The sequence below is a fragment of the Protopterus annectens genome, chromosome 2.part1 (genome assembly GCF_019279795.1).
Source record: "Protopterus annectens isolate FY-2018-M chromosome 2.part1, PAN1.0, whole genome shotgun sequence".
NCBI lineage: Eukaryota > Metazoa > Chordata > Ceratodontiformes > Protopteridae > Protopterus > Protopterus annectens.
The window spans coordinates 972223379-972235795 of record NC_056729.1 but is presented as its reverse complement, the minus strand read 5'-3'; the positions used below and the strand labels follow the sequence as shown (position 1 = coordinate 972235795).

Genomic DNA, 12417 nt, shown 5'->3' with positions numbered 1-12417 from the left:
TCTTATCCTCATGAAAGCTTCAGAGTACATCATTAGCAATGTAACCAATCTGCTTTATCATACTGTGAATTTTTTTACATACTCCTTCTTTTTGGATTTTCTTAATCGTCTTTGGAGAGGGTCCACTAGTAAATCATAGCATTTTAGGTTAACGACTGAATTTGTTCGCCTTCTCTATCCATAAGTTATAAAAGCTATGATGAACTAATATGACTGTCAAGCTGGCTACATTCTGACCTAGCCAGGCAGGTGCAAGCCTGCCTGTTTCTGTAGCTCATTGTTTAACTTCTCTTCAGTTCTTCCTATGGTTTAGAGGGTTAAACATCTCATATCAAGCCTGAAGGACTTTCTACTATACAGTTACTGTTTGCTGTTGAAGCAGCTATTCTTTTTCAACTTGTCACATTTCAGTTTTCTGTGCATTGTACTTCATTGGCAGCTAAGTCACATTTCAATTTATCTGTGTGTTGTACTTCATAAGCAGCTAAGTCACTTAACGGCATGGAGTGTGATGGGCAAGTTGGTCCAAAAGATTTTCTCTCTGTTGTTTAGGCCAAGGGCATAACATAGACAGTTGTAATCACTGGAGTAAGTTTAAACAGACTTCAAAGTTAAGAAAAGGGAAATAATTATTTTCTAACAGAAAAAAGTCTTAAGTAATTGGAAATGTTATCAAAGAAGACATATTTGGCAAAGCGTCCAAAAATGAAAAAGGCAAAAAACAAAAATCCTGCTCAGAAAAGGGTAAATAGATTAGGAAGAAGACGTCCCCTCATGTTATCGTACTGTTCTGCTTGCTTCAGCCACTTTTGAGGCTGCCAATTTTACTGATTCCAGCAGACAAGAATATGAAGTCTGTTTCTTCTATGCCTGCTGAACTTCTTCCTTTGTTTGATACTTGTTAAATATTAACTAAAACAGGAACCTTCGTCATTACCAGTCTTGTATCAGATGTCAAGCTATTCTGAAGGTAGTATCAAAGACCCTGTTTCTCTCTACTTCCAAGGCTATTTTTTCCCATGTTAAGGAAACTGCATCTCTGTTTGCATTGTACTTTCAGAAGATAGAAGAGTTTTCGCTTCTGCAGAAAAACAAAACGTTTTTCCTCAAATCCTTCCTTCATGAAAAAGAAACAAAATTTCAGATCTTCTCTCTTAATAATACAACCATTGAAGCCACTTCTCATAGCAGTATATTAGGGATGATAGTGGATTAACTTAAATTTGACCTGCATGTGCAAAATTGCATTAAAAAAATCACTAAAAGCTAGGGATGCTTTCCAAATCTAAAAACTTTCTCACCAATGCAACTAAAACTATGCTTGCTACTACTTAACCTCCTCCCCTTAGTGCTTTATGGCACTCCCATCCATACTAAATTTGCAGGCATTACAAAATGCAAAACATGAATAATTCTATAATAAATTGTCAAAATTTGCAGAAAATACCCCTTTCAGAACCCACCACTATATAACACAGAAAAGCCTAAATTGGTTAGACCTATCAATTATCATATATACACAGCTTCTTACCACCTACATAATTATTCAGTATCCATCTGTTTGTCCAGCACTAAGTATCATTCTACATAACTATGTTTCCACTCGGTCATTACAGTCCCTTGACCAAAAACTCCTTTTCTGTCCACCTATCTAATCTGCTGGGCATGTTTTGTGCTCATACCATGTTGCTAATGCCTGGAACTCCTTATCTGTATCTGTCCTGTCATTATCCTCCCTCCAGTCCTTTAATACCATTCTAAAAGACTTCCCAGCCAACATCTGGCTCTGTTCTTGCTAAACCCCATGATAGACTATATCCTTGAATATGAACAGGTACCTATTCATACCTTGCATCTCCTTATTTTCCATTCTTCACTCATTTTCTTACTTCAATCAATTTCTCTTCCCCGACTCTTCCTAAGTATGCCATAACCCTGTTTTTTCCCTTAATTTGCAGTTCCTGTTTGTATTATTTTAACTTACCTTTAATTTCTCTATAAGCAACTAAAATTTGTCTAAATATTATATTATAGTCATGCAAGATGTATGTATTCTTAACCAGTGTTTTTACATAGTCTAATTTAGTATAATTATTTAAACTGTAGATGTTTTTGTATTATTTTTGCATATTGCACAATTATTGTTCTTCAGATGTTTTTATAATACTTTAGAGATTTTCTCCTGGGCCTTCCCTGAAAATGGGCAAACCTACCCAGTCAGACTTTCCCAATACTTTCTCAGACAGATTACAGGTTTCCAAGGTAATGGTTTTACGACTTTCAGTTTCAGGCAAGCTTCTAAGAGAGAATTGTCAGCTTCTGAGAGAGAAGTATTTTTAACAGAGTCATGTTAAATTTTATGTGCCTGCTAACCTGGGAACTTAGGCAGAGGTGAGAAGAATGATGTAATCTGAGATGATTCAGCAGTAACATGTATTATTAATTTAAGAACCATCTCAGAGAGAAAGTATGTGCAATTTGTATTTTGTTCTGGATCTGACAACATCACCAGCACTTTGCCTTGCTCTGTAATTAAGTTATTTAGAACATAGTTTCTCTTAGAGATAGATAGGAATATAGCAAGATTAGTTAGGTGTTTTCTGTATTCATGCAAGACTGTCCTACAATGTTGTTTTAAAGGCCTTCCTGTAATTGTGAACTCCGATGGTCATCGTGCATACAGCTGCAGTCATAACAGATGGGTTATCCTGCCGTCAGGCGGGTCCTCGGTCGGCCGAATTCCAAAGTCTAGGTCCAGCGTCGGTTGTCGTCGCTTCCTACCTGACGTCAGTGCGGCAGGGGTATAAAAGAGGCAGCCGACGCCATTTTCTCCAGTCTTTCTTGCCGCGTGGTGCCCGAAGTAGAAGCAGTTCGCAAGTGCCAGTCGGCCAGCTCCTGAGATTTTTGAAAGCATTTCAGCTGAAGTCTTCTTGAAAGCTAAGTACCCCATTGGGGAAACTTTTCTTTCCTCAGACCGATGTCAGACAAAGTTAATAATTGTATTTCATATGGGAAGCAAATACCACATAAGAATTTCCACTCTTACTGTATACCTTGCTTAGGCCCAGACCACGACGTCTCGGTCTGCCGTTTTTGTGCTAGATTCAACAAACGCACTATTAAGCGTCGGGCGGAGTTTGCCCTTCACTTTTTTGGCAACGAATTTAATTATAGTATGTCGTCGGATACTCCGACTCCAGTTTTGAGCAAAAAACGCAAAGATAAGGACCGACATACGAGGTCCGCACCCCCCACTGATACCACGCTAAGGCCGACTACCGGTTCTCTGGTACTCAGCGAGGCACCTACGCAGCCCCTGAGTACCGATGACGATGCATTACCGGTGTCTTCAGTACCCGAGGTCGCAGGCTCCTCGGCCACCATTCCTACTACAGATACCGACGCCACTCCTGGTGGGGAAACTCAGAATTTAGACAGGCCTGCCATTTCTCAAGGGGTCTTCAGGCCTTCCTCCTTCTCTATTAAAGCCTTCACTAAATCTAAAACAGCCATGAAAACCAAAAAACAGGTTCCTCAGACACCCTCTCAAGGCACCATGCCTAAAAAACAGATGCTTAAAATGGCTGAGGATTTGATTACTCTTATCAGGGGTTCTCAACCCCCTCTGACAAAAGGCCCAGATTAGAGGAAGACTACCCTTCCTCAGATCAAGCTTCTGTTACATCAGAACTATCTGAGGACCAGGATTGTGCCTATTCTCCATTCGAAGACTCTGATGCAGAGGAGTCTATTCCCTCGGTCTCCCCCCCCCCCCCGAGGACTTCTCTTTTGGGGAAACCCTGCATACATTGAGGGAACACTTTCACTGGGAGGGCCAAGATTACTCAGATTCCAAGAAAAGTCTCAGAGAATTTCTTCTGCTCCCCCAGCATAGGCCTCTGGCTATCCCTCCTATTTTAGATATATTGGATGATGTGTACACAGAAGCCAGCCTTAATCCTGATTCTTTGCCTCCAGCTCCTGTTAAACCAGACAGGTATTACCGGGTTCCTGATTCTCACCATTTCCTATATAAAAGCCATACTGCTGACCCAGAAACTATTTCACAGGGTCCCAAGGGAATTAAGGCCTCTACTGCTAAAAACCCATTACCTTCAGAAAGAGATTCCAGATCTTTAGAAAGGTGGGGGGAAAAGGTGTACACCTCAGCCACTTTAACCATGAGGGCATTAAACTGTCAGTTCCATATGTTAAAGTATCAACAGTTTTTGATATCTCAGCTGAAAAGCAAGATGACACAACCAGAACAACCAGATTTAAAAGAGTTGCAGGATTTGTTGCATGGTGCAGAGCAGGTGGGTAAACATACCTTGCAGTGTGGATGTCCTTCAAGGATGCATCTGCAGTCCTAGCATATGGGTTGTCCTGCCTCAGGCAGCCCTTCGGTCGGCCGGATTCCAAAGTCTGGGTCTGGCCTCGGCTGATGTCGCACTTCACCCGACGTCATAGCTGCTGTGAATTGGGTATAAAGGCATCAGCCGACGCCATTTTCCTCAGTCTTTCTTGCCGCATGGTGCCCGAAGCAGAAGCTGTTCGCAAGTGCCGGTCGGTCAGATCCAGAGATTTCTACTACCGAAGACTTCTAAAAAGCTAAGAACCCCGTTGGGGACTCTTTCTTGCCTCAGCCGATGTCCGAAAAAGTAAATAATTGTTTAACTTATGGGAAACAAATACTTCATAAGGATTTCCACTCTTACTGCCTTCCTTGCTTAGGCCCAGACCACGACGTATCAGCTTGTCTAGCCTGTGCTTCCTTCAACCGACGGGCACTTAGACGTCGGTCGTAGTTTGCGGAAGAGTTTTTTGGTCCCGCTTTTGCTTACAAAATGCCGTCGGAGACTCCGACTTCACAATTAGCTAAAAAGCATAAGGAAAAGGACCGACACTCGCGGTCCGCGGTTTCAGCCGAAACCACGGTTAAGCCAACCGCGAGTGTCTCGGTTTCGGCTGAAACCGAGTCCTCGGTTCTTCCTTCGGCCGAAAGCATGCCTCCGACAGCCGAGGCCTCACACAGCATGGCTGAATCTGCTACTGAAATTTCTCCTGCTGTAGCAGGCACCCAGGAATTATCAGATACTATTCCATTAGACATATCTACTCCTGCACGTGGAGCTGCTAGGCCCCCTGCATCTATGTCTATCAAGGCTTTTTCTAGGGCTAAAGCAGCTAAATCTTTTAAGGCCTTGCCTGCTAAAACCCCACACAGGCCTACCTCTAGTTCCCAAATGCTCAGCCTGGCTGAGGATCTCATTTCTTTGATCAGGGGATCCCAACCTCACCCAGACAGGGCCTCTCAACCCCCTCCAGAGAAGAGGCCTAGAGCAGAGCCCCCCGATCCAGTTTCTACTGACTACTCCTCGGATGAGTCAGAACACTCAAATCCTCCAGAAGGCCCTTGTTCTCCATATGAGGATTCTGATGCAGAAGACTCCATTCCTTCTGCCTCTCCTCCTGAGGAATTTTCTTTTGGGGAAACCTTACATGCTATGAGAGAGCAATTTCAATGGCAGGGCCAGGATTTTTCAGATTCAAGGAAAAGGCTTAGGACCTTTTTACATTTACCACAGCATAGGCCTTTAGCCATTCCGCCAGTACTAACAGTTGTGGATGATGCATTTAATGATGCCTGTACTGCTCCTGACTCTCTTCCCCCGGCCCCTGCTAAACCCGACAGATATTACAGGGTCCTGGACACACACTTTCACTTGTATAAGGCTCCTATTGCAGATCCTGAAACCATTTCACAGGGCCCTAAAGCTGTAGCAGCTGCCTCTGCCAAAAACCCCCTCCCCTCTGAAAGAGAATCTAGAGCATTAGAGAGATGGGGTAAAAAAGTTTATACTTCTGCTACTCTTTCGGCTAGGGCCTTAAACTGTCAATTCCACATGATTCAGTATCAGGAATTTTTGTTAGACCAGCTAAATAAAAAACTGTCCTCTCTTGAACCTATAGACCGTAAGTCCCTTCAGGATTTGGTACATAACACTCAGCAGGTCAGTAATCATTCCTTAAAATGCGGCTATGATGCACTGGAGGCTTCCTTTAGATCGGCTATGACTGGAACAGTGATCAGAAGGCATGCATGGTTAAAAGAGCAATCCTTACCAGACCATGTAAAGTCAAAGCTCCTAGATGCTCCCATGGAGAAACAAAGTTTGTTTGGCTCCCCTGCACAGCAAGTGCTAAAGAAGGTGGAAGAAAAAGCAAAATCTGTCCAAACAGTCAAGGATTTCTTACAGGTCCAACCTCCGAGGTTTAGTAGAAATTGGCCTTCGAAGACTTGGTCCTTTCCAGACACCTCCAGAGCACAGAGAGGCAGAAATAGGCGCCCAAGAGGCAGGGGTCAATCCAGAGGTGCCTACAGGGGACGTCAGTGGCAGCCTAACAACCAGAGAAGTACTGCCACAGATCCAGCTACTACCACTTCCACAGGGCAGACACAATGACTTGGCTCTGATACCGCCTACCAGGGAACAACTGGAAGCACCCTTAGGCGGAAAGCTAGCCTTATTTTCCGTAAACTGGCATTACATTACAGGAGACAAATGGATTTTACAGACAATAGACAAAGGCTACAGGTTTCACTTCCACACTCTACCAAAAAAGAGATGAATGCCAAACCTTCCACCAAACCAAAAAACAAACGCTCTAGGACAAATCAACCACTTACTAAGGATGAGAGCTATAGAAAAGGTACCACCTATGGAACAAGGACAAGGATTTTACTCCAGACTTTTCCTGGTACCAAGAAAAGAAAACCAATGGAGGCCTATTCTCGACCTGTCCGCTCTGAACACATATCTCATTGTTCCAAAATTCAAAATGCTGACCCTACAGCAGCTTCTTCCCATGCTGGGCAAGGAGTCTTGGCTGGTGACTCTAGATCTCAAGGAGGCATACCTGCACGTCCCTATACGACCAGATTGTAGAAGATACCTCAGATTTCTTGCAGGATCAGAGCATTATCAATTCTCAGCATTGCCCTTTGGCTTATCTACTGCGCCCAGAGTATTCACGAAATGCCTGGCATCAGTAATTGCTCATTGCAGGCTTCAGGGAATTCAGATTTATCCATACCTGGACGACTGCCTAATACAAGCGGACAACAAGACCAAATTAACACAAGATTTGGAAATGGTTATACAACTACTGCAAGCCCTGGGATACACAGTCAACATGAAAAAGTCAAGGCTGGTACCATCCCAAAGGATAACATTCTTGGGTGCAGAACTGGACACTTCAAATCAGATGGCATTTCTCACAGCAGAAAAGCAAAAGCAACTACCACTCTATTTCAGGGCATTAACAACACAGAACCAGCTTACAGCAAGGAAAGTCCTGCAAGCCCTGGGTTACATGGCATCCTGCATAATATTGATTCCACATGCCAGGCTGCATATGAGGAAGTTGCAATGGTACCTAAGGAATATATGGTCTCAACACAAGCACAGCCTAGAAGCCCAGATTCCAATAATCCCATGCCTGAAGCAAGAATTCCTGTGGTGGACTCAGGCCTGTCAGTTGAACAGAGGACTGCCTTTCCACAAACCTCACCCAAGCCAGACTATCACCACGGACGCCTCGGACCTAGGCTGGGGGGCACACATGGTGGACAAGTGTATACAAGGCCTATGGGCACAAGACCAGCTGAACCTACACATAAATCAAAAAGAGATGCTGGCAGTGAAACAGGCAATTCAGACATTCAGACCGTTTCTTCGACAGGGTCATTTGCTGATAAGGACGGACAACACCGCAGTCATGTGGTATATCAACAAACAAGGAGGAACACACTCATATCCTCTATGCCGGATGGCAATGGACCTTAACTTTGTGCTGGAAAAGTTAACACTTGCCCCTTTCGAACCAGCAGCAACAGCAGAATTACAGTTCTTATCTTGGAAAACTGCTTTCCTGCTTGCAATCACTTCAGCAAGAAGGGTTTCTGAATTACAGGCATTAATGGCAGTACAGCCCTTCCTTATCTTCCATCAGGATAGAGTGTCCTTGAGAACTAACCCTACTTTTATGCCAAAGGTGGTCTCCAGGGTATCATTGAACCAAGCAATCCACCTACCAACATTCTTCCCCAACCCACAGAACAGGGGGGAAAGACTACTACATACCTTGGATGTGCACAGGCAATTGCGCTACTATCTGGACAGAACCAAGAACAATAGAAAAACTGACCAGCTTCTGGTAGCATATGCAACAGGAATGGAAGGAAAAGCAATTTCAAAACAGACAATCTCAAAATGGATAGGAAATTGCATTAGGTTTTGTTACTCTTTCCATGGAAAGACAACTCCAGAAAACATCAGACCTCACTCCACAAGAGCTACAGCCACTACTACAGCTTTCTTACGAGGAGTGGCTACCAAAGACATTTTAGAGGCTGCTACTTGGAGCTCCGTGCATACATTTGCCAAGCATTATAATCTACCTTTATACTCCAGATCCCGAGCAGGTTTTGCAACTGCTGTTTTGCAAGGGATCTTAACTACACCATAATCATCTTAGTGCCTCCTCCCCCAGTTTGGCTATGGTATTCTACCCATATGTTAGGACTGCAGATGCATCCTTGAAGGACATAGTACAGTTTTGTACCTACCATAAATGTAGATGTCCGAGAGGTATGCATCTGCAGTCAGGATTACCCACCCTCCTTCCCCTCTGTGGTACTCCTAGGGTATTTGCCCATCTTGTAGCTAGCTGGGGGAATCTATTATGGTGTATTTGTTTGTATATATGTATATACATGTTTATTTTTGTTTGCTCTCTACTGTTTGGAATCATTTGCATTTATCCAAATTTAGCCTTCCTAGAGGGCACCTGGCATCTGGGGCAAGAAACACTGAGGAAAATGGCGTCGGCTGATGCCTTTATACCCAATTCACAGCATCTATGGCGTCGGGTGAAGTGCGACATCAGCCGAGGCCAGACCCAGACTTTGGAATCCGGCCGACCGAAGGGCTGCCTGAGGCAGGACAACCTATATGTTAGGACTGCAGATGCATACCTCTCGGACATCTACATTTATGGTAGGTACAAAACTGTACTTTTTGATGCTTTAGAGGCCTCATGTAGAGCTGCTGTTACGGGGTCTGTTATACATAGGCATGCTTGGCTCAAAGAGCAAACCTTACCAGATCATGTCAAAGCTAAATTATTAGAAGCACCGCTTCAAAAAGATGTATTGTTTGGTGTTAAAGCAGAGGAGGTGCTAAAGAAAATGGAGGAAAAAGCATAATCAATGCAAACAGTGAAAGATTTCCTGCAGGTACAGCCACCACATTTCAGCAGAAACTGGCCTTCAAAAAATTGGTCCTTTCCAGCCACGGACAGACCTCAAAGGGGCAGATACAGGCGTCCAAGGGGTAGAGGGCAACCTCAGGGATCTTTCAGAGCCAGACAGTGGCAAGCACCAACCCCAAGAGGTGGAGAAGATAGATCACAGTCTTTTAGAAAACAGACACAATGACTTCCCCCTACACCTGCCAAGCAAAGCTTTAATGGCAGCACCTTTGGGCGGAAAACTGACATTATTCTCAAAAAATTGGCATATTGTTACAAAAAACAAATGGATTCTGGACATTATAGACCGAGGCTACAGGTTCCACTTTCACACCCTTCCAAACATGAGAGGCATGCCAAACCTGCCACAAAATCAAAAGGCAGAGGCACAAAAACAAATTGCAGCTCTCATGGACATGAAAGCAATTCAGGAGTTACCTGCAAAAGAACAAGGTCAAGGGTTTTATTCCAGACTATTCCTGGTACCAAGGAAAGACAAAGATTGGAGACCTATCCATCCTAAACACATATCTACAGGTGCCAAAATTCAAGATGCTCACATTACAGCAGCTTCTTCCCATGCTGGGCAAGGAGTCTTGGCTGGTAACATTGGACCTTAAGGAGGCATACCTGCATGTCCCTATCAGACAAGATTGCAAAAGATACATCAGATTTCTTGCAGGTTCAACCCATTACCAATTCTCTGCATTGCCCTTTGGCTTATCTACTGCGCCCAGAGTGTTTACGAAATGCCTGGCATCAGTAATCGCCTTCTGCAGACTACAAGGGATACAAATCTACCCATATCTGGATGACTGCCTGATCCAAGCGGACAGCAAGGACATACTGCTGCAGCACCTGGTGTTTGTTATAAAACTGTTGAACTTCCTGGGATACACAGTCAACAAAAAGAAATAAAAAATAATACCCTCTCAACAAATAGTTTTCCTGGGTGCCAGCTTGGATACAACCACTCAGATGGCCTACCTCACGCCAGACAAGCAAGGGCAACTGTCTCAATACTTCAGAAAAATGGCAACTTACACCAGGCTAACTGCAAGGAAAGTCCTGCAGGCTCTGGGATTCATGGCATCTTGCAGCCTACTAATCCCATGTGCAAAGCTGCATATGAGGAAACTTCAATGGTACCTAAAAAACTTATGGTCTCAACACAGTCACAGCTTGGAAGCAATTATACCACTCATTCCATGCCTTCAAAAGGAATTTATGTGGTGGGCTCAAGCTTGCCAAAGAAACACAGGTCTTCCTTTATGTGTACCTCAAGCAACTCAAATCATCACAACAGATGCCTCAGACTACGCCTGGGGAGCACACATGACAGATCAGTGCATTCAGGGAAAATGGGCATGAAAAGAGAAGCTCCTTCACATCAACCAAAAGGAAATGCTAGCTGTTCAAAAGGCTATTATGACCTTCAAAGACCTACTGCATCCAGGCCAGCTATTGATAAGAACAGACAACACCACAGTGATGTGGTACATAAACAAACAGGGGGGAACTCATTCATACCCCCTGTGCAGGCAAGCCATGACCCTATGGAACACAGCACTGGAATTGAAAATTCAACTACAGGCACAATTCCTGCCAGGGAAGGAAAACACACTGGCAGACAACCTAAGCAGAAACATGACAGATCCACACGAGTGGAAGTTGCATCCTCAAATTTTCACAAAGATAACTCAGGCATGGGGACAGCCAGACATAGATCTCTTTGCTACCCACAGAAATTGCCAGTTGAAAAAATTTTGTTCAAGGACCTATCATCCACAGGCCTGGAAAGTGGATGCACTTTCCTTCAATTGGACAACATTGACAGTCTATGCCTTCCCGCCTCTTCCTCTGCTGCCCAAAGTTCTATTAAAAGCCAGAGCAGAGAGGCCGAAAATTATTCTCATTGCTCCGGACTGGCCAAGGCAACACTGGTATCCGCCCCTGAAGAGCCTGACACATTCCCCACCATGGATCCTACCTCTAGTCCCTCTTCTGTTGTCCCAGCACAACTACAAAACTCTTCACAGCCATCTCAAAACTCTAAATCTAGCTGCATGGAGAATTCCTTGATTTCCCAACAGTTTCTCCTCTCCAAGGAGGTGCAGGATGTCATCTTGGAGGCCAGAAGACCTTCTACTAGAAAGGCCTACTCCGCCAAATGGAAGCGATTTTGTGCCTGGAATCAAAAGAAAGGACAGAATCCTTGGGTAATAAATATACCTCAAATTTTACAGTACCTAGCTGAGATGTTAAACAAAGTTCTTTCCTTCTCCTCCATCAAGATCCATGCTTCAGCCATTTCTGCACAATACAACACAGATCCTCCTTTATTCTCTCATCCTCTCTTAAGGCAGTTCCTCAGAGGGGCAAAGAATATAAAACCCCCAAGGAAACTACCAGTCCCTGCTTGGGACCTCAACTTCGTATTGGAAAAGCTGACCCTTCCTCCCTTCGAGCCAGCTTCTTCATCAGAGTTACAGTACTTGTCATGGAAAACAGCCTTTCTTCTGGCTATCACCTCAGCTCGCAGGGTTTCGGAGCTACAGGCCCTCATGGCTGTGCAACCATTCATCATTTTCCATCAGGACAGAGTTTCCTTACGAACCAACCCTACCTTTATGCCAAAGGTAGTATCCAGTGTAGCTTTGAATCAGACTATCCACTTACCTACCTTTTATCCTAATCCACAAAACAAAGGGGAAAGACTACTACATTCCTTGGACATTCACAGACAACTTCGTTATTATTTGGACAGGGCAAAGCCATTCAGGAAATCTGAACAACTCTTTGTGTCCTATGCTGCAGGTGCTCAAGGAAAGGCTATTTCCAAACAGACAATTTCAAAATGGATAGCCCACTGCATACGCTTTTGTTACTCATTTCATGGAAAATCTGTGCCTGCATGCATCAGATCCCACTCCACCAGAGCCACAGCTACTTCTGCAGCCTTCCTCAGGGAGGCCCCTACCAAGGATATTTTGGAAGCAGCCACCTGGAGTTCAGTGCACACTTTCTCCAAGCACTATCACCTCCCACTATACTCTAAATCTAGAGCGGGCTTTGCCACAGCAGTCCTGCAGGGCATCCTAG

The 12417-nt window shown here is 44.2% G+C and overlaps 1 protein-coding gene across 1 annotated transcript in view; it reads left to right on the top strand.

Moving 5' to 3' along the window:
* Positions 1 to 12417, top strand: part of BOD1L1 (biorientation of chromosomes in cell division 1 like 1) — a 2284811-nt gene that overhangs the window by 950859 nt on the left and 1321535 nt on the right. The gene's annotated exons all lie outside the window — the stretch shown is intronic.